Below are 23,581 nucleotides of genomic sequence, written 5' to 3' on the forward strand. Positions count from 1 at the left end.
ACAAGAGTCCATGTCTGATTGCGAAGAAGCGCTTGATACTCCTGCTCCATGGCCTCTCTCCAATGAGGAATGCGCATAGCAGCTTGATACGTGCGTGGCTCAGAGGATGGATCTGCGAGAGCAGCAGACATGCACGCCGCTAACCAAGCAACTGTGCCATCATGACGTTGCTTAGGCTGAAAAATGCCACTCCGACTGCGCGTATGTGGACGTAGAGCAGCAGCAGGAGCCGACGGAGGCGAAGGTGACGGAGACGTGACGGTCGCCGGAGATGCAGGAATCACCTCAGGCGAGCTCGGGACAGACGACTCCGGGCTGCATGACGAAGACTGGCCCGACGACAGGGGCTTAGAGGCCATGGGCGAACCGAGAGTGGGCGAGGCCAGCTCCGGTGACACCGGCCCAGACGGCCTTGGCGAGGCGAGAGCAGGCGAGGCCGGCCCTGATGAGAAGGGCCCAGACACCCTGGGCGAGGCAGGGGCGGGCGAGGCCAGGCCTGGTGATGACTGCCCCGACGCCCTGGGCGAGACGGGGACCGAGGAGGCCGGCCCAGTCGCCGGGGTTGCAGAGCGCGACGATGGCGAAGGCAGCCCAGAAGCCAGAGGCGACCGGGCCAGGACGTCGATCGGCCGTGCATGAGCACGGAAACCGAGGCCATGCAGGGGCGCCATGTGCTCCTCATGCAAAACAGAAGGTGCCGAGGATGAAGGCGATGGCGACGAAGAGGAAGATGGCACTTCCAGAATCTCCAAACGAGCCCCACGACCAGTGCCTGCACCATGGTTAGGCAACAATAGAGGAGAATATGCAACATCATCAAATTGGTCAGAAGCAACAGAGGATGAATGCATGACAGGTGGCTCGGTAGTGGACACAGGGAGTTTGGCAAAGGGAAAAACATGCTCATCAAACACAACATCCCGAGAGATGTAGACACGATTAGTGGGCACATGAAGACATTTGTATCCTTTATGAAGAGAGCTATAACCAAGAAAAACACACTTCTTGGAACGAAACTCGAGCTTACGCTTGTTATATGGACGGAGATGGGGCCAGCAAGCACACCCAAACACCTTGAGAAAGGTGTAGTCCGGTTGTTCATTAAGGAGAACTTCAATGTGAGTCTTCATATTCAAAACACGAGTGGGAGTACGATTGATGAGAAAACATGCAGTGGTGAAAGCATCACTCCAAAAACGAAACGGAACAGATGCATGGGCCAAAAGAGTCAGACCAGCTTCAACAATGTGACGATGCTTACGTTCTACTGAACCATTCTGCTGATGTGTATGTGGACATGCTAAACGGTGAGTGATCCCAAGCGACTGAAAGAAGGAGTTGAGGTTGCGATACTCGCCACCCCAGTCCGACTGAACATGAACAATTTTGTGCTTGAGAAGGCGTTCAACATGTTTTTGGAACTGAACAAAAATGTCAAACACATCAGATTTACGTTTGATAAGATAAAGCCAGGTAAAGCGGCTGTAAGCATCAACAAAACTGATATAGTAATTATGACCACTAACAGAAGTCTGAGCAGGACCCCATACATCTGAAAACACAAGTTCTAAAGGATGTTTCACCTCACGACTGGACTCCAAAAAGGGAAGTTGATGACTCTTCCCCTGCTGACAAGCATCACACACTGCTACATCTTTATTACTAGACACACTAGGAAGCTCATGACGACGCAAAACATGCCGGACAATAGGTGTGGCCGGGTGACCAAGACGAGCATGCCACTGTGACGGAGATACCCGAACTCCACTGAAGACGCGAGCGACGCCAGGATGCTCCAGACGATAGAGACCTTGGCAGAGCCGCCCACTAAGAAGAATGTCCCTCGTGCCCCGATCCTTAATAAAAAGATCAAAAGGATGAAATTCACAAAGCACATTATTATCACGAGTGAGTTTAGGAACTGAAAGAAGATTACGTGTCACAGATGGAACTCGAAGAACATTGCGAAGTTGAAGACTCCTATTGGCATGTCTAGTGAGAAGTGATGCTTGACCAATATGAGAGATGTGCATACCTGCTCCATTGGCGGTGTGGATCTTGTCGGAGCCATGGTAGGGTTCACGAGTGTGAAGCTTCCCCATCTCACTGGCCAGGTGCTCTGTCGCCCCAGAGTCCATGTACCAGTGGGGATCAATGGAGTAGGACTGAGTGTGTCCCTGTGGCTTCTGCGGCGGCGGACGATCAGCCATGGCGACCTGACGAGCAAAGTTGCGTGTATCCTTCCCGTCATTGCCGAGACCAAGAAAACCCCGCTGGAAGCGCTTGTGACACTTCGAGGCCTAGTGCCCATCGCGACCACAAAGCTGGCACACACGTGGACCGCCAGCCCCTGGTAGCGTCGCAGTAGGAGGAGGGGCCGAGGCGGGTGGTGGTGACTGCCCCGAAGGAGCCCTGGATGAAGCAGAGGAGCGACCACCCTTGGTGGCGGCGTTTGCCGAGAGGGCGCCGTTGCCCCTGGATCGGCGCGTCTCGACTCGTTGCTCAGTAAGCAGGAGGCGTGAAAAGACCTCGTGTGCTGGCATGGGCGTGGAGTTGCCTCTCTCATTGATGATCTCGACTAGGGCGTCATACTCCTCATCAAGACCATTGACAATAAACGAGTTGAACTCGGAGTCGGTGAGGGGCTGTCCAATGGAGGCCAGCGTGTCGGCGAGACTCTTGACTTTGTTGTAGAACTCAGTGGCGATGGAGTCAAGCTTCTGACACTCCCCAAGTTGGCGACGGAGCCCAGATACACGAGCCTGCGACTGTGCCGCAAACGAGCGCTCAAGAATAGTCCATGCCTCGTGGGACGTCTTGGCGAAGACAACAAGCCCAGCAACGGCCGGAGAGAGCGACCCCTGGATGGAGGAGAGGTTCGCCTGATCCTGCCCTGTCCAGACACGGTGAGCCGGATTATAGACCGGACCGTGCACGCTGTCAACCAGCGCAGGAGGGCAAGGGAGAGAGCCGTCGACATAGCCAAGCAGATAGTGACTCCCAAGAAGCGGAAGAACCTGCGTGCGCCAGAAGATGTAATTGTCCGACGACAACTTGATGGTGATGAGATGGCCGAAGTGAAACGGCGGCGGCGGCTGCGATCCCATCGAGGAGACTGGCTGAGGTGAGACCACCGTGGAGACAGTCAGAGGGGCAGCCGGCGCGGTGACAGAGGGCGCGATGGCCGCGGTTGACGCCGCGAAGCCTGCCAGCGCGACGTCCTCCGCCACCAGCGGCGCAGTGGCCGAGGGCGCGACAGCCGCGGTTGACGGGGCGGCGGCGGTGTGGGCCACAAGCGCCTGCCCGGGCGAAGTAGCAGCCGGCGGGAGCGCGAAGAGGGAGCCGACGCTCCGTGTCCCGATCGGCGCCTGAAGGGAGGCGGCATCCAGCGGCCTCGAGAGAAGTGCCGCGAGGGAGGCCGGCAGAAAACCGGTGGCGGTGGAGCCGGACGCAGCGGCGGACGTCATAGCAGTCGGGCGACGGCGACGGCGGGCGCGGCGGCGGCGGCGGTGGCGGCGGCGGCGGCGGCGGCGGTTTAGGGTTTTTAGGCGGAAGCGGACGTAACCTAGCGTGATACCATGTAAGACAATAGGCTTTGGGGGGAACCGGCACAACCCTCTAGGGGTGGCCTATCACATATATATATAATGAGGTGGAGGTATTATTCATTGCTTGGAGGTCGAATGGAATTAAAGTATTATTCATTGCTTTCCACATATACATTACAGCTAGAATCGGATGCTAGCTGCTACTCTTCTAACCAAACCACCCCCAAGAAAAAGCTACTTCTTGTTCTGTTCAGCACCTGGTGTCGTTTCCTGCTATACTTTGGAAGAAACAACTTTTCAACTCCTCATATTCCTCATAAATCGTCATTTTGGTGCTACATTGAACGATATGAATTTGCCTACCCTACAATTAGAATGAGCTTGTTGTGCATCATAAGTTAACTGGACTAATTTGAAACAAACTGACCACTTGTTTTCTTAATTAAGCATATGGGAGTTGCAGCGGTTAATTGGTAATTGGGAGCAATACAACCTTGGCTAGAAAAGTGGAATAAATGACGTGCAGTTTTGGACAAAAGTAGCTGCCTTGCCTTGGCCTGCAAGGATCATTGATCCACCAGCTCCATATCTTACCTCCTTGCTGCTTTTGGTAAAGCATCAGATGCTCTCTCTCGTACTACAATGAAACCTAAAGTGTAGTTTGATCAAAGGCTAAGTTGACAGTATTCTGCAGGGAAACCAAAAGGATATTGGCAGGGACCAATATCTCCCGAACTAGCATTAACACCAAAACCTCATATCACAGCAAGAAAGCAACGAGAAGCATGGAGGCGACGGCGATTAGCTTGGGCAAGGCTGTGCTCGAAGGTGCTCTGGGCTATGCAAAGTCCAAGGCGGCAGAGGAAATCGCGCTGCAGCTCGGTGTCGAGCGCGATGTGAACTTCATCAAGGACGAGCTGCAGATGATGCAGTCGTTCCTGATGACGGCCGATGAGGAGCAAAGCCACAATAAGGTGCTCACCACCTGGGTGAAACAGATTGGGGTCCTGGCCTATAAGGTGGAGGATAGCCTCATGGATTTCGGCCTCCACTCGGAGAAAAAACCATTCTTGGGCTGCATCCCCCGCAACCCAGGTGATCGACGCCGCATTGCCAATGAGGTGAAGGAGCTGAGGGCCGAGGTGGAGGATGTGAGCAACAGGAATCTGCGCTATCGCCTCATCAAGGAGAGTTCAGCCTCTAAGCCTACCGCGGCAGAGGAGCAGGTCAGCAATGCCACTGCAACACTGTTTGGCATCAACGAAGCAAGACTTGCCGCCTTGGAGCACGAAAAATCATCAGAGGCAGACCTCCACCAGCTGATTACCAGCAATTATGTGGACCTTAGGGTGATCGCCATGTGGGGCACTAGTGGTGATCTCGGGAAGACGTCCGTCATCCAAGAGCTTTATGATGACCCAAAGGTATTGAAAAGGTTTGGATTCCGTGCTTGGATTAGGTTGATGCATCCTTTCAATCCGCAAGAGTTCCTCTCGAGCTTGGTAAGGCAATCTTATGAAAACTCCCTTGAGGAGCTTGGAAAGCCTGAACAAGAAACAAGTGTCGGGGCTAATGTTTTGGCCAAGATGGAGAAGATGGATCAAAGTGATTTAGTCCGTGTGTTTAATGCATAGTTGTGTAGCAATAGCTACCTGATTGTGATTGATGACCTATCCACAATAGTGGAATGGCATTGCATTAAGAAGTACTTTCCCGACAACAAGAAACAAAGCCGAATCATCGTTTCGACGCTGCAAGCTGAAATTGCAAGCTTGTGCACAGAGAAACCATTACAAGTTTCGGTGTTGAAGCAGTTGTCATGTGATCAAACTATTTATTTGTTCCACAAGAAGGTAAATATTTTTCTTGTATGTTTTCTGCCATGTATTTGTTCCTTTTTCTATATGAATGATTGATTGTTCTTTCATTTCACGGCTAATTGCAGAATTCAGAGGAGCAGATCAGCATGAGCAGTGTTCGTGTGGAAATGTACGACACCAATGACGAAGCAATGCTTGCTGCTCTGGAGGAGGAGAAACAGAAGGTGGGACTCTGCCAGAAATTAAATAATTTTAATTGCGTTGTCTGGATAATATTTGTGTTGTATAAATGTTTCGTAGTGTGCTCCCTTTACATGCACGTTCAAGCAGTGGAATGAGCTAATCCTGTTCACAGTTGCGTTAATTTAAAATGTGAAGGTGGTTTTTTCAAGTTGAACTGAGGATATAAATGAGAACTTAGATAATTTGCTGGGAATTTCACATAGAAAATCATCAATGTTTAGAAATACCCGTAGTTAGTTTTGATGCGAAAATGTGTAGAGACACGTCCATAAATTCTCATAGATCTGTTTTTTGTTCAGGCTATGCATGCATCTTGTTCTGACGAGCCCACTTTCGACTCAAACAAAGTTACTACTACTGAGAAACACACAACAATGCCCGCCACTGAAATACAAGAGGAGTACCATGAACTTAATAATGCAGGTGAAGAAAAAGTTCATAACTCAACTGCTAGAAAGAAGTTTGACCACAGCAGGACATTGTCACTGGCTGATGAAGTGCTCTGTGGGCGAGAAACAGAGAAATCTATTCTTATCAAATTAGTTAGCCAACCAGACAACGATCAAGGCTGGAAGGTGATCTCAGTTTGGGGAATGGGGGGTCTTGGAAAAACCACCCTTGTCAGAAGCATCTACAGAAGCCAGCAGCTTGGTAGCTGGAAGCGTGCTTGGGCCACTGCATTGCGTCCTTTTAACCCTGAAGTACTCCTTAGAGATTTGGCTTTGCAACTTCAGGATACTATTCAAGAAGTTCCTGCCGGATTAACAGCAACTCGAACACAAAACAAAAGCATATCAGTAATGAAACTTCAAGACTTGAAGGATGAGCTAGCTAGGGTACTAAAATCAAAAAGGTGCCTTGTTGTTCTTGATGATATATCATCCACTTCGGAATGGGATTTGATCAAATCATGTTTGGATAATGCTGGAAGGATCATAGTCACCACAAGACAAAAAAATGTGGCCAAAAAGTGTTCAAGAGAAGACAAGAACATGTACTTTCTCGAAGGTCTGAAAGATGATGATGCACTTGACCTCTTCATAAAGAAGGTAGTTTCGTAACTAGTACCATTTCTTCTCTTTCATATAAGTTTTGCTTCACATTTTATTCGTAAGCTTGATATTTCTCTCAATTCAAAATTTAGAAGTATTAAAGCTGATGTCTTCTTTGAAGATAGTGTTAATCAATAATAGTTCATACCAAAATATTATATCTGGAAAAATGTCCACCAACAGATCAGGGAAAATATTCGATAAATATTAGATCTGAACTCGCCTGCTAATTTCTGGGTAAGCTCCATGGTCTGTTTGTGTGATTGAGTAGCTTTCTTGGACACTGCAAGTGTAGCCTCCCGATGTGCAGCGTGCTTGGACCTCCTGTGGTCTTGGGCCGGTGATGGCCATGGGCTGGTAGTTTGTGTGTGCTATCTGGACTATGCTAGTGGTGTTTCCGTAGATGCGTCAGAGGCGGGGGAAGCAGCAAGCATGTTGATACGCCGATTTGAGCTATGTCTGGTGGCTTGCTAGATCTGCGAGGCATTGTCTAGCTCCCAGGTTCACGGTGTGATCCATGACGCAGAGGTGATGCTGCTTCTTCTGCCAATGAAGGGGGACATGGACGAACTTGTGCCATTTCATCGTAGTGATGTCCCTTGTACACCTGTGTTGGATGGTATATCAGTAGTTATCAGTGCCTCAGACTGCAAGGACGATGAGCATGCTTTGGCTAGCTTGGGTTGTCTACGTCATGAGGCGGCAGGAGGACGACATTTAGTAGCTCAGGAGTTTGTTGTGATAGATGTAGAGTGTGGTAGGTTGTCGACCACGTTTGGTAGTTCAACATCTTTATGCCATGTCCAGGGCATCGCATGTGCTTGTCTTGGTCAAGCCAGGGCTTTCTCCTTCTCATTGTGTGGGTCATGCTGTATTTGACCTACTTTATCGGAGGAGGATGCACCATGGTGGGGGAAAGCCTTTGTCAATGGTGTGAGGTTGTGATTTACTGTTGCTGATGGGCTACCATCTTTTCTAAAGTTGGGGTGCATGTGTGTGCGTGTGTTCGTGTGTGGATGGCATCAAGGCCATTGTTGGTTTATTGGAATGTGTGTTGTAATGAGCGCCTAGCGATTTGTTGGCTATTGTCCTCTGCGTTGGTGTTTTGATGTGCTTGCATATTCTTAGCCTACATTTATTTTAAACAGTGGAATAAGATGCAAAGCTTTTGCGCATTTTTTGAAAAAGTTTCATTGAAAATTTGCAGTTTTTGTGCCGTGCAAGCAAATTTGAAGAATTAAAGTATTAATTTTGTGCCCTCAATTATTTTCCATACGCTACAGAAATGCAACAAAGATTACGTTGCGATTGTAATTAGGTAGGTTCAGACAATCAAATCACATTCTTTCTTGCCCTGAGCAACATTCTGTAAATGTTTTGCCTCCTTGATTTAGTTGTAGCGTCAAATGTTTTCACCATACATGTCTATTTTTAATGTAAGCTGGTGAAGTCGCTAATTACTTTGTTAGGTGTGAGTTTCTTTTTTTCCGGTATTTCATGGAGTTGAGCAATACTGTTCTTTTGCCTGTACTGTTTGAGTGAATCTTATCATGAAATTGAATTAAATTGTCAACCAATCATCAGGTTTGTTACCAGGCTTATGCGCACAAATTTTAAGGGCTAAAGTAGCAACCTTGTTATCCTCAAATTTATTTATTCGTTTCATAAGCAAAATTTGCAACATTATTAAAAAATGTAATTGTGCAAAATACTTGAAAATTTGTAATCGTGATTTCTTCAGAATTTCTTGGAAGCACAGCTTTTTTAAACTGGGGCATGTGCCCCTATGTGCATATTTTGAATTATCGCACTCATGCTCTCGGGTGCACACTTTAATTGTAGCAGTATCTAGGATCACAATGTTTAGTGCACAACTTAGATACAAGGTAATCTGAATGCTGATGAATTCTCCATATGAAGAGAATTTCATTTTATATCACTGTCAAGTAAGAGTAAGAAAAGGGAAATTTCAACAAAGAAGTTAAAAGTCCAAGAGAATAATTTCATAAAAAACTTATCCTAAGGGTCAAGGATTTACTTATAGAATCTACAACTTGAAGCTAGGACAAACAAGTTTATATTATTTCATATTCTTAGTTTAGCAACAATAATTCTTTAATCCAAATAGTTAACTTTGTCAAAATATGTCCATTACAGGTATTCAAGGACAATATTGACAAACATGATTTAGTCCCAGCTATGATGGAGCAAGCAAGACTCATCCTACATAAATGTGATGGACTTCCCCTTGCAATATCGACTATCGGTGGATTCCTAGCCAGCAAGCCAAAGAATGCTATTGAATGGAAGAAGATGAATGATCAAATTAGAACTGAATTGGAGATAAATCCTGAACTTAGGACAATAAAAACAATTCTTATGAGGAGCTATGATGGTTTGCCATACCATCTCAAATCTGTTTTCTTATACCTGTCCATATTTCCAGAAGATCATAGAATTAGGTGGGGTCGCTTGGTGAGGCGGTGGATTGCAGAGGGTTACTCAAGGGATATGCATGGCATGAATGCAGTTGAACTTTGTCGGAGGTACTTTGATGACCTCCTGGATAGGAGTATGATCCTGCCAGGGGAAGGGATACACCAATACAAACAGAAAATCAGTTCTTGCCAACTTCATGATATGATCCGTGAAATATGCATCTCAAAGGCTAGGGAGGAAAACCTTGTTTTCACATTGGAGGAAGGATGTTGTTTGAGCGACACACTAGGTGCAATACGCCATCTTGTCATAGGAAGCAACTGGAAAAGGGATAAACATGTGCTGGAGAGCATGCTAGACTTGTCACATGTACGGTCATTAACCGTGTTCGGAGAGTGGAGATCATTTTTCATCTCTGACAATATGAGGTTCCTCCGAGTGCTTGACTTAGAAGACACAATGGAGTTAAAAGATCATCATCTGGATGATATTGGGCACCTCCGTCACCTCAAGTATCTTTCTCTTCGAGGATGTCGGAACATTTTATACTTGCCTAATTCTTTGCGAAATTTGAGGCACCTGGAAATGCTGGATGTCAGAGGTACACGTATATATGAGTTGCCAACAACAATCACCATTCTTCTGAAGCTACAGTACCTCCGTGCAAATACTTATTACTACCACGGTGGTAATGTCAAGTCAGAGGGTGACATAGTTGAGAAGTATGAAGATTACACTAGACATGTTTCCACATGTCGAATATGTGGCATTTGTTTGTGCAGAGGCCATCTTTTCTTGAGACCACAAGTTCTAGATGCTGGTTTGAACAGGTATGATATATTCAATCTATACCGTTTCCAGGAGATGACGCTAGATGGTGTTATACTTCCTAAAGGGATTGGTAAATTGAAGGCCCTTCACGCACTAGGTGTTGTGGATGTTTCCGGGAGAAACGGAAATGCCACTATAAAAGAGTTTGGAGAGCTTAGTCAGCTACGTAAGCTTAAAGTGGGTGGTGTGAGCTGCAGAAACATCAATGAGTTATGGTCTGCCATTGCTGGTCATAATCAACTTCAATCTTTATTAGTTGGAATGGAGTACATGCACTGTGCGTTAGATGACTGTTTGGGTGAGGGTTTGTTGCCACCAAGCAGCCTCGAGAGCCTCGCTCTGCTTGGTAAGCTAGTCAATGTAACAGGATGGATCCATATGCTTCAGAATCTCTCCACGTTGGTGCTAAAGTGGAGCAGATTGAAGCAAGATGATGCCATACAAGCCCTCGGGGTGCTACCAAATCTTGCAGTTCTACGTTTGAGGACGGATTCGTTCTATGGGACACAACTCCATTTCCAGAGCTCATCTTTCCCGACTCTCGTGGTGCTGGAGTTGTATTGGTTAGACAACCTCAAGTCGGCGCTGTTTGAAAAAGACGCAATGCCTAAGCTCCAGCTGCTACAAGTTGGTGGGTGCTTAAAGCTGGATGCATTCTCCGGGCTGCCAGCCCTCACAAGCCTCAAGGAAATTCGGTTTGATAGAAGATTTCGTCTCAGTGAAACATTGAAGGAATGGGTACAGAGTGACGTAGCGGAGCATATGAGGCACGTCAGAGTGAATACTGTTGACTAAACTTTGTTTGTATGTATGTAAATATGGATTCCATGGGAGACCAAAGATTGGTGTGTGTAGACAGTTGCTCTTGTAATGGTTCCTCTAGTACTAGTGTAGTGGATACCGCCATGGCAGAATAACCACTCATTGCTTGGCAGAAGAATACAGTGTAATGATTTCTTTTTTCTTTGTTTCTGGATCCTGCTACAGTTGTGTACCTTCGAGTCGAATGCGGTTCTCAAGTTCAGTTAGCTAGTGTTAGTGATGCTGGATTGGCTGTTGCACTGCCAAGTGAAGCCAAAAAAAGAAGAGCAGAGCAGCAACAAACAGGGGTACAATGACAACAGTCCGTTTATTCAGAGTCGAGACGGTGCATAGCATAGCATAGCTGCTGCCAAGCACTGACGAAGAGCCAAACGTTCCTTGAACCAAGAACGGGGCACTACAAGCTTCTTCCAGTCGCACATCTCCGTTGAGGAGAGTGATTTGATGTTGAGTGGTACTCTACTTATTATACACCTAGAAGCTAGAACTAGGAGGAGGAGAGCATACACGTCAAAGGCGGTTCGCCCATCTCCATTTGGAAGGCTATAAATGCTCGGCTGAATACGGCAGGACAGTAAGTAATGCATAGAATAGAAAAACCACAAGCTACTGACAGGAGCTCTGTAGTTCCTTTTTTGTATTGTAGTCGAGCATCGACAGGTGCTCTGTAGTTCCTTTGTGTTCTTACTTGTAGCTGAAGCCAAGGAAAGGACATGAGCAACAAACAACGACAAGGTCCATTTATTTTCAGAGACAGAGACGGAGCAGTCGAAGCGGCAACTCCCAGTTTTACATTTACAAATCCGTAAGCTTAAATTCCTTTTGTTTATTTCCCTTTTTTCTAACTAATGTACATTTGCTAATAAAAAGTAAGAACACAAAGTGGGTTATGCATGTCACAACTGAATTTAGTTTCATAACGCGATCTTTCTCTGTAAGTTGCTCCCAGGTTTACAAATCTGTTGTCACTTTGCATTTCTCTTTTTCCCTTTGATGGAATAGGCGTTTTCCATATTTGGAACTAACTGAAATTACCACATCAACGAAAATTAAGTCTCAGGTTGGGTTAGTATTCATTGATTTTAGTTGTATCCAATGTCATCGGATATTCAACTGGAAAAGATGTTGTCTTGGCTGTTGTGCTCTGCTAACTGAAGCCAACAAAAGGACAGCAGCGACAAAGAATGACAGAGTTCATTCAGAGATGAGACGGAGCACTCAAGGAGGTCGCACACACACCAGCTCGCCTCCAGCATCTCAACAGCACGGCAAAAGTCCCTTCAACAACATTTGAACCAACCGTAGATTATGAGTGATCGGGTGGAGCGTGATGATATGTTGGAGCACTCGCTACCCCCTCTTGATCCTGCTGGGCTTGACGCCTTAGTTAGTGGTTGCTCGGATGTGCTGGCGACAGAGGTGACCTCGGTGGAGTGTTCACCGGCTTCAGTGCTACCCGCGGCAATGGTTGGTCAGACAACCGAGCTTGGCATCGACGGTGGGGAGTCACGTGGGCAGGCGGCCCCCTGTTCCCCAACTAGTTACGCGCTTCGCAGCAGAGGATGAGCACGGTGACACCTTGCGCGGCTGGTGGTGTTCCGCGCGCCAGAGGGAGTGCTAGGTCGGGGGTTGCGCGGACAGGTGGCCCCTGCTCCTACCTCTCCCAAGGCGCCCCGGCGGGGGACGGCATATGCAGCTTCCCCTATCTGCAGCCCTCGGTTGACATCGAAGGGCGCTTCCGGCCCGGCGACGGTGGTGGCTGCTGGGGCTGCGCCGGTAGGGCCAACGGTAGATGGCTGCATCCCGATTAGTTCAGCTCAGTTGAGCCCTGTTGGGGGTTGGACAGGAGGCCCTACCCCGAATAAGGCGACGCGGGACGAGATCATCGCCTTCGGAGGGATCACGGATCCTGTGCCCGAAGGTGGACGGATGAGCTGCCGGCTCCAGGACCAGCCGGATATTGATGACATGCAGTCACGGTGCGCCATGCGGGCGGCCAAATTTCATGACATTGAGGTCACTACCGGTATGTCAGTCAACACTTCCAATTCTATTTTGCATTTTTCCGATGATGAGTTGATACATAATGCAAATCAGTTGGGAGTGTCGTTGGGTAGTAATGATAGTGAAATCTCTAATTCTATCAATGATATCCTTGAACTTGAAGCGGAACATGCCTTAGAAATGATTCAAAACTTAGCGGTTGTAAGCCTATGAATGATTCGGATATAGATGCGTTGGGGGTTAGAGTACTTGATAGATTTTGTGCGGATCTTGCACCCTCACATCCCGAGGCTGAGGAGGATGAGTGCTTTATTTCCCCAAGGGATTCAAACCTTGTTGATATTCAGGCGGCTAGGTCCACTGAACTCGGTTGTGAGGACCGGGTAGAGGACCAAATCAAGCCTAAGCGCAAGTGGAAATGAAAGATTTATCCGGCTTCAGCCGTGCGCAGAAGTGCTAGAATCCGGACCACTAAAAAGTTTCATGATGAAATATGAAGGGAATCTTTTGGAATAGCAGAGGTCTTAAGGACTTGGCTAAAAGAAGGTTTCTAGTGGATGCACTACTGGAAACAGGGAATTTGCCATCAGCCAGCTCTTTGCCATCTGCCAGCTGATGGCAAAGAACGTCTTTGCCATCTGCTCATAAAAAACAGATGGCAAAGAACTGACAGACGGCAAAGAACATGGTTGCCATCAACCAATTCTTTGCCATCTGCCAGCAGACGGCAAAGATTCTTTGCCATCTGCTGGCAGATGGCAAAGAGATGGGGTAAATTTTTTCCAGGTAAAAAAAAATGTGGGATTATTTTTGTTCTCATTGGTTGAAATGTTTGTGTCATGGATTGATGACATGGCATCCATCCATCCATCCATCCATCCATCCCATTTATATCTAAACAAAAAAAAGAGAAAGAAAGAAAAAGAACCCCCACTCCGCGGGCAGCCCAACCACCCAAACCCTACCCCATCCCTCTCCAGCTCGCGCACGCTCGCCGCCGCCACGTCCGCCGCCGCGGCCGCACTCAGGGCGCAACGGCCTCCTCCCCGCTCGCCGCCTCACTCCGCCTCGATCCCCTCCGTCTGCGGCGCCTTCACGCCGTCGTCCCCATCACACCGAGCCGCAGCACCTCTCCGACATCGCCCGTCCCGAGCCGCAAGACCTGCCCGGACGCCTACTCCTCCACCGCCTGTCCGGCGAGGCAGGGGCCAGGCGGAGATGGAGGTCAGCGCCTACTCCTCCACCGCCCCAGAAGCGAAAACGGCTCGCGCGGGACGAGGTGGAGAAGCGGCGGCACGCGGCGGCGCATGTGAGCCCCGACCTCGCCCCTCCCCCTCCTTTCCTTCTCCGGCCAGCAACGGCCTCCCCCCTCTCCACATCTCCCCTGCAGCACCCCCGGCACCCGCCCCCATCTCCCCGGTCGGCCTGCATCTCCGGCCATCTGCTTGGTAAATGCACATTTTTCTTTCATTTTGGCTAGACTTAGGCAGCCTTACACAATTTAGATATCTTTTACAGGAACTTATTCAACCAGTGTGTTGTGAATATGAAACGGCACACATTGTTGCTTTAGTGAGAAGTTCCTGAACATGGTCTCTATGACTCTGACTTGGTTGATTGGGTTTCTTCTGTTATCCAGTCTCTCACTAGGCTTATTACCTTTGTTGCTGAATTTTGCCTACAATATATATAATTGACTCACATGACCATCTTTAGTACTTTATACTTGGGTAGGAAATTCACAATAATCTTCCAATGTCGTAGCTTGGATAAATAATTGTGGCATCAAAGTTAAAACTACAAAGAAGATGATGGGACATGACTTAATATCAAATTTTCTAGAGTCTGGCATGGCATTTATTTGTGACTGCATGGCCTGAATTGGGCATCTATGGAAACATGTTAAGCTCTTGCTTGGCATTTATTTGTGACTGCACGGCCTGAATTGGGCATCTATGGAAACATGTTAAGCTCTTGCTTTTGGACAATTAGGCTGCCGTAACTTGCTGGTTTAATATACGCGTGTCTGCGGAATTTGCAAATGAATCATTATCTCAGGTTTAGTCATGCACATGGCCACTAATCACAACAAGGGTTAGGAACAAGTCTACTATCTTGATTTTAAGTAACTGAAATATACATATAGTTAACTATGGTATTAAGCTACACTTTAGTCTTGTCCTGATAACTAGAACTGCTGTGATGTTGCTCTGTTATAAGTACATTGCCTACACCAGTTGAAATAACTCATGGTTGCCTTTTCTTTTGTTTGTCCAGGCAATGTATGGTAGAAGGTGTAAATAGTGTAGATTCAGTGTTCTGTATATTTATGAAATTCACAATCAGTAGTGTCATGTGTGATGCGCCATGAATCGTAGTGAGCTTATTTCTTTGCACACTTGGTGTATCCTCTTATCATCTTTTGTACAGGTCCTGGAATGGAAAGATCAGTTTGGTGGTGCCATACTGAATCAATTATGTAGGCTTGGCACCTCCCTTGATTGGTCCGTGAGGTATACTTCTTATTTTCCTTAGTTAAGAAAAATAAAGAAAACAAATAAACAATGTATTGTCTATAGTTCCAACTCCTAATGTCAACTTAATTTCCACCTCGTGTGTCAGTCCTTTACAATGGATGAGTAAAGGTCAAAACTGTAATTGAAGCTTTTGTCAGGTTGTATAAAGATGGCCTTATTTATAGGTTAGTATCCTCATCTTCCCTTGTTCCAGGTGTTAAGCATTTGTGTTTTGCCTGTTAAGTAATGCCATGGTGTTTTGACATCGAGCTATGAGTCAGTGTACTGGTTTGACAGATTGTATTGTCATATTCACCTCTTCTTTGGAAATAAAGTAGAATTAGTTAGTTTTAGGTTTGAATGTCAGGCAAAAATCAAATGGGAGAAGCGACCTATCAATCCAGATTCTAATTGTTATTTGGTGTTGAGATTCATATGGCTGACACATAATTTTAACTGGGCGATTTCAGATGTAATCTATTGCCTCTCTGATGTGATCTGCTACAAAATTATGTCTCAACCATCTCTATTTACATTACTATTGTAAGATTCTGAAAGGTAAATTATGCTAGGACAATTCTTGTTTAGCTTTAACTATGATATCCTAAATGCGCAAGTAAATACTACTGGGATTACGACTACAAAAAATATTATGACATGCGAACAATTCTTGGTTGAAATACTGTGAGCTTAAATAACAGGAGCTAAACTGTTTTGCTGTGTTTAGAATTGGTACTAGAAAAGATAATCTAAACTGTACATTCTGAAAGTATATTGGACTCTTGCCCTTCTGAAATTAGTCTTCTAAGCATTACTTTGTAACAAATGACATGATAACTTGCTGGTTCAGTTTAAAGTTGCAGGCAAACGCTTGCGGTAGGGGAAAATTCTTATTCATGGCATCTTTTTGTGGCTACAATAATCATTCCCGTGATTAATCCTTGTGTTTTGTGCTGTAGAGCAACCCTCAGCTGGTCATCATCGCTCATGATGTTGACCCAGTTGAGCTGGTTGTGTGGTTCCCAGCCCTGTGCAGGAAATTGGGAGGTCCCAAACCGCATTGTTAAGGGAGAATCACACCGTGGACCCTGTAGGTATTTCCTAATGTAAGTGTCATGTTTTCCTTCTTTCTGCACCTGGACGGGAGTGCTCATGAGAGCGACGACATGCTACTGAACTCAATTTCAGAAATGAATTTGGGGGCCTGCGGTCTGGAGCCCCTCATTAGAAGTGCTCAGGCGGCATGTCAAGTTGTTTGCTGAGAATTTACCAAGAACAATTTTTGCTTGTCTCTAGCATGAGGCTATGAGCCCTATAGTAGTTCCAGTGTGATGATCTACCACTTGTCTAGGAAGGGGGATTAAAAGATGGCACTTGTCATTTGGAGCAATTAGTATTGGACTATTTGAGGAAGTAAATGTTTAAACCACTAAACCTTATACTCATTTGTAAAAAGGTTATGTGTTTTTTTAATCCATTAGCAGAGTTAGTTTGTCTAGAATAACTAACTATCTGGAGTTCTGGACTAATATGGAATGATGAAAATTTCAGAACTAGATATAAAATTTGATGCGTCTGGCTTGTTTACCTTGCAGTCTTTATTTCTAATAATTTTCTTGTTGTTGAGGTTGCCCCTAGGTTTTATTACTGTGGGTCTAATTTAGATAATTTGAAAATAGTCCTATATAGGAGTATGCTCATCTATAACAGTTGGGAGGGAAATCATACCAATTACAGATTTTGTCAAAACTTGGCATTACTAAATGCATAAATCTAAATTATTGTTCATAATGGATTCACCACTACTGTACATAAGCTACATTTGCTATGTATATAAGCCGAATTAGTAGCACTATGTCCTGTTTTCTTGCTTCAATATTTTTTAGTGTATGAACATTTAAACCATATATTTCAGTCTTAGTCTGTGTAGTGCTCAAATTCGGTACTGCTAGTGTGTCATCTGTGGATTATTTTGGCATGTTCAACGGTGGCTGATAAAAATTCCAAACGGCCAGTGCTCAATTTCTGTATCCTTTATAGCCTGGACACGTTATGTAGTGCAACTAGCTTGCAATTGCTGTTTTTGTTGTCATGGAGTATGTGAGCATGTGGCAGCCCACATAATCCCACTTAAATTAAGTGGGCGGCATCATAATAATCTTCTTCTTCTAGTCTTCTTCTTCTAACTTTCTTCTTTCCCATTTTACAGATTTGCTTAAGATGACGGAAGCTTGGGTTGATGGAGTGATTGTATTTAGTTTTTGTTTTGACCTTGTGAAACTTGCTACCTATGGATGAAACTGTGTAATATTGATGAAACTATGTATATGTACGGATGAAACTTGCTACTATTGGTAACATGTGTTGGATACATATGTGTTCATGACTATTGGTAATATGTGTTGAATATGCTATGTTGGTCATATAAATATATTTGTGTTTGATTTCTGTGAAAATGAATTGATATAAGAAAAAACAAAATTAAATGGGGCAATATAGTCACTTTGCCATCAGCTGGCAGATGGCAAAGAGGCCACGTGTCATCTACATGTAACCTTTGGGCTGGCCTATTTGGGCTCTTTGCCAAGGCTGCAGGCTCTTTGCTATCTGCCAGGAGATGGCAAAGAGCCTGCAGCCTTTGCCATCTGCTGGCAGATGGCAAAGTTTGCCGTTAGCCTTCTAACGGGGCTAACCCCGTTAAGAGGCTTTGCCATTTGCCAGCAGATGGCAAAGCCACAGGCTCTTTGCCATCAGCCAGCAGATGGCAAAGAAGTCTTTACCGGCAGGGTTTCAGACGAACTGTTTGCCATCTGTTGGCAGATGGCAAAGCCTTTGCCATCCGCCGATCATGCCTTTGCCATCTGCCATGGCAGATGGCAAAGTGCCAGATTCCAGTAGTGATGCTTCTATAAAGCACAAGTTGGATTTTATCGCCCTCTCTGAAACTGGAGGGGACAACTTTACCCCTCAGTTTCTTAGCACTTTATTGGGAGGAGTTGATTTCGATTGGCATTGCCTACCTTCAAGAGGAAGATCCGGTGGGATTTTACTTGGGGTTAAATGCGACACTTTGGAAGTCTGGAATGTGGTTATGGGAGATTTTGCAGTTAAGTTTCGGGTCAGATCAAAGGTCGATGGGTTTCAATGGGCACTGGTGGCGGTGTATGGCGCCGCACAACCTGAACTCAAACCTGATTTTTTGGTAGACTTAGTTCGTCGCTCGGGTGTGTATCTCTACAGGGTGCCCGGTGGGCCGGCCCACCCTGGGATTTTGGGTCGTCCCAGGCCCTGATTCCCCTCTGTTCTGCTGCGCGCTTCCAATCTCTACTCGCCCCCAGCCGCCTGCCTCGCCGGCGACTTGCCGTCCCCGGACGGCCTGACTCTAGGAGAAGATGCCGGACTAACAGGAGGCCAGGAGCCGCTCGCCCAACAGCGTGACCGCTGCCTGGGCGCGCCGCCGTGCCTACCTTCCCAGTCCATTCAGGGCTCAGGCGTGCAGCACCACCAAGCCAACCCAATTTATCCTGAGATACGTCCTCAACACTCAGCAGCCACTCCTCATCACCCATTTTCTAATTGATTCATTACTCATTAGGCATGACTATCATTAGGATTCATTACTCAAAATTCCGGCCCTCGGAACAAAAACTAGTCATTTTGGATTGTTGGTCGTAGTGACATTGACCCAGATTACTACTGCAAGCCAGGTTTGTTGACAATTTTACTTGTCTTTCTTACTCATTTGATATAATATCCAATTATTCACGTCGATTAGTTGCAAACAATAAGTGCTAGATAAACTTCTTCATTCAGATTTTGGACGGTCTCTTACTGCAGTTACAATTCTGCATACTTGTCCTAATAAGCTCACAAGTAAATGATTTGTTGTCAATATTCTTTTAGGGTGGACCACCCTGTTTCTAAATACTTGAACCGTAGACATGAGTGAATAGTATTTCTCTATGTGATCACTTCCATCATGTGTGGGTAACGAGCACAGCATTGTATAGAAAGAAAGTGTCATTTCCAGCTTTTACATAGGTTTCGATCTTTTACATGGAATACAATCTGCCTACTTGCTTTGTGTCGCACTACCAACACTCCACCCTTGAAGCTAAACATTACGCCACTCATAATTGCTTAGTTTATTTGTTCAAATACGAATTTCATATGATTCTAATGTTCCTACTTCAGTTTTGAAATATGTGCCTGCCTATTATAGAGACATAAGGGGTTTGTATTTCAGTGTGTGGTCTAGTCAGCACGGTTGGGGAGGTGAACTTTGCATATGCAGGGGTTTATAGGGAGACATTCTCCGAGTTGAATCCGCAATGCATTCCATATATAATCTGACTACTTTTTATGTTTTCATGAATCTCAGATTCTGAACAGCATCATAATGATTATGAGCTTGCGCGCATGAAAAGAATAAAGCAGAACAATGCCATGGCTGTCAAACTTGGCATTAAGGGACTGAAATCAAGTCTGGATGCAATGCAATGCAAACGCTCCCCACCTACAGATTAATGCTCAGAATATGATCCGAACAGTGATTCTGAGCTAGAGGGAGACCTAAGTCAATGTAGCTCCCTAGTGGAGGAGTCAGAGGAAGATGCCCTATCTTATTCACCCATCAAGGTACTTGCTCTAACTTGCAAGGTTACATTGCTCGCACATATCTTGCAACTGATGCTTTGCATTGCTTCTACTTTGTTGAACTGCCATTAGCTTAATTTACACATCGTGTATGTGAATACGCCCTGCCTATCCATTTTCAGTACATATTCCATCTGTCATCATACCATATTTATCCATTCAAATGTTGTTCTTGTGTATCAGACGTTCAAAAGGAAGAGGGCGATTGCTGATCATGGAGGAGCACAAGCAAAGTATTTGGAAAAGGTAGTGGCACCTGATAAATCAAATAGCCCATTAGGTGTAGTTGCAATATCACCTGACCCACAAAATACCCCAACTCTAGCAGACTCTAGCCCTACTACACTGGTCATTTCTGATGCCCCAACTCAGCAGACCCCAACTGCAGCAAACAATATGATTATGCCAGTTGACATAGCACCAGCTGTACGACGCAAAACCCCCATTCCAGCAAAGAGTACACCAAATCCAGTTGCCAAATCCATTTTCGAACCAGAGAGAGCCCCAATTGCAGAAAATAGGACCCCTGTTCCATTTCTTCCCAGTTTAGAAGACGAAGCTTATGTTGTTGTCAGGAACTTTGTGCGCATCTTTCCTTCATGAAAAGATTATACTGCAGACACAGAACAATTTCCAGTCTTCCTCCGCAACTTACGCGTAAGTAATGTACTAATGTTATTCATGGTCATTATTGCATATGTTTCTGCTGACAGAAGACACAAGATTTCATTCTTTTAAATAGGCGAGGAGCAAACTGGATTGTGATGACAAGAAAGAGTTGGTTGCGCTTTTCAAGCACTCGTTGATGAAGTATCGTTCCTACCTGAGGGAAGCGCACTTCGATGGCAAGCCTCTGAACGTAATTTCTGTAAAGTCTCCGGTGCTACATTTATCCGACGGTGACTGGAATAATCTTGTTACACATTGGTCTCGGCTGCAGCGTAAGGTACTGTCTATGATATCACATCACAATTTGAACTACATTTCTGCATTTGCCTTAATGTCTTACTTGTACGAAAACTGTTAGCAGAAGAACATTCATTCTCAAGGGACCACAGAATCTCGCAACTATACTGCACACTGCATTGCTCTTGTGAGTACCTCTTGCCCTGTATGACCATACTTACTTTCATAGTTGTTTGATTATGTAGCATCACTGCACATGTTAGCCTCGTAATCATCCATTTGGTGGACATTATAAGATCCGTATGGACTCTTACACAAATTTAGAATCAACCCAATGCTTTTGAAGAGGTTTAGCTCTGTAGTCCTCTTGTAAGGATTGAATGTGGTCTATGACTGTACTTACATTAACAGCTACTCCCTCCGTCCCATAATATAAGAACATTTTGTATAGTACACCAGTGTTCAAAACATTCTTGTATTATGGGAAGAGGGATTGGTCCATTTTGTAGCATTCTGCATCTTATCTCCCTCGCCCACCATTTACTAAAAAAGATCATATCTATATTTAATCTTACCAACAAGTAGAATACACATACAATGCCAGTGCAAAAGTGTAACCCATTGCTCTTGTCAATACATTGTTTCCTGTAACGCTTGTACTTCCCGGGATTGGTAGTTGATTATGTAGCATCAATCTACATCTTATCTTCATTATCCTCTATCCCTTCCAGTATTATCATATCTATAATTACTCTCTAGAAAATGTAGCGTACAGGCAATGCTTATGAAGAAGATTCTGTGTTGAAATTCTTGAGTTATCCTTCCCTTGACATGGAGAAGGGCATTATAAAGCCGGTGTTAACTATTAATGTAAGTCAGTCCTTCTAAAGCCTTTTCCTCAACTGCTATTTAATTTGCTCATACTCCCGATCGTTTACTGCTGTTTAGTTTGCTGTTTCTACCAAAATGCATGTTCGTAAGAACCGTAAGTTCTAAGTTTTACTTGTAAAACCAAATTTCTTATTCATACCATGCACATTACTTAATACTCCCTATATGTATGCTTGGTTTTTTAGATCTATAATCCAGTGTGTGGTGAAGCAGCCCACATTTGCACCTTGTCATCTCCTGTTTTATCTTACTGATGTGGCTGATGATATGAACAACATGCCATGCACATTATCCAAAATAGATACAATGATTTTCTTTGCCCTTCATCTATGCTTGTTATGTTGACATGGTAATCCAGTAGTGTGGTGAAGCTCCCCGCATTATGAACAATGCCAAATTATGCTATTGATATTTTGAACTTACTCTATATTTTCTAATTTGAAATTGGATAGAATTGACAGAACAATTATCATCTTTGTTTATACACGTGCAAAACATGTCATCTCTCTGCTTTGTTTCAGGGTGATATGCCTGATGGCATGCACAAGTCTGCTGAAGGCTGTGAGACAAACCCAACATATGTTGCAGCAAAGAAGGCAAAACATCTTGAAGATAGCGAGACAACCCCAAAGTCTTGTCTTGATGCAGTGTTCAAGTTACTTGAGACTAACAGTCAGACAAGCTCACAGAATTCGTTGTCTGAATCAGTTCGACTTCTTCAGTCCCGAGTTCTAGCAGAAAGGCATTCTGCAACTCAACTTCGACTTGAAGTCCTATCTCTAAGAAAGATTGCGGAGAACACCAATGAGAACCTCATCGCTAAACAACTACACCTGGAAGCTATGACCGACATGCTAGGCCGGTCTCACAGCCTTGCTCAGCAGTTTGCGCAGTAGTTCCCCCGCAAGGCTAACCTTTTTTGAACTGTCTTGGAAGTGGTCTCGGTTCAGTATTATTTTGTTACGCTGCAATGGTGCCCAGTTTTTGTAATCTGCTTCTTCGTTGCGCTTTATGATCACTGGTGGCGAACTTCGATGCCCATTGGATGTAATATACCTTAAATCCTTTATTGTATAGTGTAGGTTTATTCTTAGTTACTATGCCGTAATTTCTCTATTGTATAGAGTAGGTTTGTTCTTAATTCCTACTAGTTACTGCCATCATTCGCTATCTGAAAAAAAAATCAGATGTAGTCAACCGGGCCGAAACATTCGACTCTCACGGGCCAAGTTTTTAGCGGGCCACAATTGGGTCGGCCTGCGTCTTTCTTGGGCCCGAATGATTGGGGCCTTCACACATTGCGCCAGGCCCAAACTTACACCGGCCTATATTTTAGTTGGGCCTTTTGTCGACCCAGCGCTTAGTTTGGCCCAGGTAGCGTTGGGCCATTAACAGGCTGAATATTGTACTGGCCTGTTACAGTCGAGATGAAACCACGGGCCTTTAGCAGGCCAAAATGCAACTTGGGCCTCAATTTTCACTAGTCGTCGACGGGCCTTCAGCAGGCCGAAATGTAGACCGAGCCGTTATGGGCCCAGTTAGCTCACGGGCCGTTACCAGGCCGAAACATATCTCGGGCCTTAGTTGGCCCACTGATATCATGGGCCTTTAAGAGGTCGAAAGCTTAGTGCAGGCATCAACAGGCCGAATTACGCGACAGGCCTTTAACATTCCCAAAGTCACATTGGGCTTAACTGTTGCCACTTTTAGCACGGGTCGTTAGTGGGCCCGATATCCCGTCGGACCATATATGGCCCATGGGCAGCACGGGCCATTCCCAGGCCGAAAGTCACACCGGGCTGAAATGGGCCCATGTCTACATCAGGCCTCTAACAGGCCGAAAGTCACTGGGC

The 23,581-nt window shown here is 45.5% G+C and overlaps 1 long non-coding RNA gene and 1 pseudogene across 1 annotated transcript; both read left to right on the forward strand.

The window, feature by feature from the left end:
* The first annotated feature begins 4,050 nt into the window (after positions 1–4,050).
* On the forward strand, positions 4,051–10,899 carry LOC119326568 (annotated as a pseudogene).
* A 4,029-nt stretch (positions 10,900–14,928) lies between these two features.
* Positions 14,929–17,031, forward strand: LOC119320134. The gene is made up of 3 exons (XR_005154812.1): positions 14,929–15,272; positions 15,746–16,151; positions 16,235–17,031. It is a non-coding gene; the product is annotated as an uncharacterized LOC119320134 (long non-coding RNA).
* Positions 17,032–23,581: the final 6,550 nt, after the last annotated feature.

Source organism: Triticum dicoccoides, chromosome 6B (assembly GCF_002162155.2).
Source record: "Triticum dicoccoides isolate Atlit2015 ecotype Zavitan chromosome 6B, WEW_v2.0, whole genome shotgun sequence".
Taxonomy (NCBI): domain Eukaryota; kingdom Viridiplantae; phylum Streptophyta; class Magnoliopsida; order Poales; family Poaceae; genus Triticum; species Triticum dicoccoides.